This window comes from Saccopteryx leptura, chromosome 10 (genome assembly GCF_036850995.1).
Source record: "Saccopteryx leptura isolate mSacLep1 chromosome 10, mSacLep1_pri_phased_curated, whole genome shotgun sequence".
NCBI lineage: Eukaryota > Metazoa > Chordata > Mammalia > Chiroptera > Emballonuridae > Saccopteryx > Saccopteryx leptura.
Genome location: NC_089512.1, coordinates 35304159 through 35307203, shown reverse-complemented (window position 1 = coordinate 35307203; position 3045 = coordinate 35304159).

Sequence of the window (3045 nt, the reverse complement as noted above, 5' to 3'; positions counted from 1 at the left end):
GGCCATTTATCCGGCCCCCGCCGCACTTCCAGAAGGGGCACCTCTTTCACTGGTGGTCAGTGACAGGAGCACTGTATGTGGCGGCCCTCCAATGGTCTGAGGGACAGTGAACTGGCCCCCTGTGTAAAAAGTTTGAGGACCCCTGAAGGGTATTGAGGTCTGAGTTTTTGCAAAAACCTTGCTGAAATAATAGCCAGAGGTGAGCAGGCCATAGGAACGTTCCATCAGAGGGAAGACAACCATCTCATCTGGCATGTGGAGTCAGTGGTGGGCTTCCCAGGCCCACAACTGCAGGGCTGAAGTCCTCACCCCCCCAACTTCCAGGAGCGCTGGCAGCCAGCACTCAGGAACTCTGTGTGGGAACTGGGGGGAACGCTGCTGTACCCCGGTCGCACTCTCTTCCCAGGGGCCGCTGCGTGAGTGAAATGACTGTTTGATGTGAGGGTGCAGAGGCCTGGCCCCTCACCCAACTGGAGAGATGCTTCTGGCTCCAGAATTCCCTGTAGAATTGACCTCTCTCAGGGCTGCCTAGCAGTTCACCATTTCCCTCCACTCGGTTTGTGCCTAAGAGCACTTTTTATAAACTTCTTGCCTGCAAATCTCTGGATCAGAACCTGTGTCCCTGAAAACAGGACCTGCATTGCCCTTTATGTCCAAATAACCATCTCTCGATCCGTTGGGCACCCAAGTGTCCCTATATCCATGTGCCACTAGGCAAGCGGCCAACTCAGGGCCCTAATACTTTCTCTGAAAGAAAAAAAAAGGGGGCAGTAAAGAGTGTTTTGCATCAGAAAAATGAAAGCAATTTCCCACTGACCTTATGGCTCTGAGAGGTTGAGTTATATTTCAGGGCAAGTAGCATTTAGGATAGAGGCCGTGAGTTTACTGGATGACTGAAAATTATATTTAGGGTGTGGAAATTGGGGAGATCAGGACACAAATAACCAAATTATTCTTTTTTTCTTTCTTTTTTTTTTACAGAGACAGAGAGTCAGAGAGAGGGATAAATAGGGACAAATAGACAGGAAGGGAAAGAGATGAGAAGCACCAATTTTACCGTTGTGGCACCTTAGTTGTTCATTGATTGCTTTCTTATATGTGCCTTGACCGGGGGGCTACAGCAAACCGAGTGACCCCTTGCTCAAGCCAGCGACCTTGGGTCCAAGCTGGTGAGCTTCGCTCAAACCAGATGAGCCCGCACTCAAGCTGGCAACCTCAGGGTCTCAAACCTGGGTCCTCCACATCCCAGTCCGATGCTTTATCCACTGCGTCACCACCTGGTCAGGCCCAATTTATTCTTACTAAAATGTAAGCTCCTGAGGGTAGGAACGTTTGTCCATTTTGTTCACTCTAGCACCTAAAACAGTGTCTGCCATATAGGTGCTCAATAAATATCTGAGTCAGTGGATATAGAGTTTAGCAGAGGAGCAGTGGACAGGGAACGAGGCAAAGTAAAAGCAAAATGAAATGGGTAATTTAATTCAAATGCAGCGAGGCAGCGAGCCAATGAAGCTTGGTGGGTCAGACCATGGGCTGTGGCCACAGGCAGGCCCGAGTCCAGTTCAGGCTTTGCCAGCCACTTAAAGCTCTGTGATGGCTGGAAAATCATTTAAGGTAAGCTCTTCAAGCCTGTTTCCTTAGCTATACAATTGAACTCATTTAATAAAGTGACTCTACATGTTAAATAAAATGATTTAGATTAACTTCCTGGTACATAGTAGACACTTAATTCTCTGCTCAGAGAACATCTGACACATATGTACACATGCACACACACACTCATACACACTCACGTAATCTCAAGGGAACCTAAGGTGATGAGTGTTTAAGATGTACCTGCGGGCCCTCAGGAGGAAACAGTGTGGTGCATTGTCAGTTGCAAAAGTCTTGATAACACCTTGGCGTTAAGGATGACAAAAAGGATGTACATGTTCTGGTCAAATAGAGCCTTTGAAATAAAACTGCAAGGCTACCCAGCCCATTAATGTGAGTCCTAAACATATTATTAATTTTATAGTCACTTGAACAAATAAATGTTTTGAAACACCCTTTGGAGAACAGCCTAATGTATAAGTGATTTTTTTTTAATTGGCCATTTGAGACGGTGCTGCTGAGGCTCGAATACTCAGCTTTGACTTCCAGTAGGACAGTTATACCAGACAGAGGGGAGACCGTTTGGCTCTTATCTCTGCTCAAGCACTCTGAACAAAGGCCTTGGACACAGGTGAGCTATATCCAATTACTACGGTATATAAGCTACCACATCCATTTCTGCCTCTTACCGAATATGGGTGGGAGTAGAGAAGCTGCCAAGGACAGCCAATGGCTTCACATAAATCCTTCAATTACAGGGAACTGCTGGAAATCAGGCAGAACAATGCAAATTTAGTTTGAGCCCCCTTTATCTTTTGACAAAAATAATCATGTGCTCAGTTTAGAAGTTACATTGTGGCCAGTTTGGGATGTTGTGGTTTTCTTCCCTCCCTCACTGAACAGGAGCCATGAAATCTGAATAGAGTTGAGCCTCACTTAATCCTATTCTGCTTGGAGCAATCACTTATTTCAGCCTCCCAGGTCTGGGCCAATTCACTCATGCCCTTCCTTTGACCACAGGAATTGGCCAGGGCTGGCCCAGGCATGGCAAAGCTAAGAACTCTTCCCTTGGATACAAAATAAGGGGAAACAGCCTTGATAGAGCCCTCACTGTACTTAGTTGAGTGCAGAGAGAGAATAAAACTGTCATTAAGCCTGACCTGCGGTGGCGCAGTGGATAAAGTGTCGACCTGGGAACGCAGAGGTTGCCAGTTCAAAACTCTGGGCTTGCCTGGCCAAGGCACATATGGGAGTTGATACTTCCTGCTCCTCTCCCTTCTCTCTCTCTCTCTCTCTCTCTCTCTCTCTCTCTCTCTCTGTGTCAAAAAAACTGAATAAAGTTAAAAATAAAATATTAAAAAAAACTGTCAGTAAGCCTTTGGATCAAATATTCCTGAAATCTACACATTTTTCAGATTTCCAGATATATAAGGGAAAATGTTTAAATTGGAT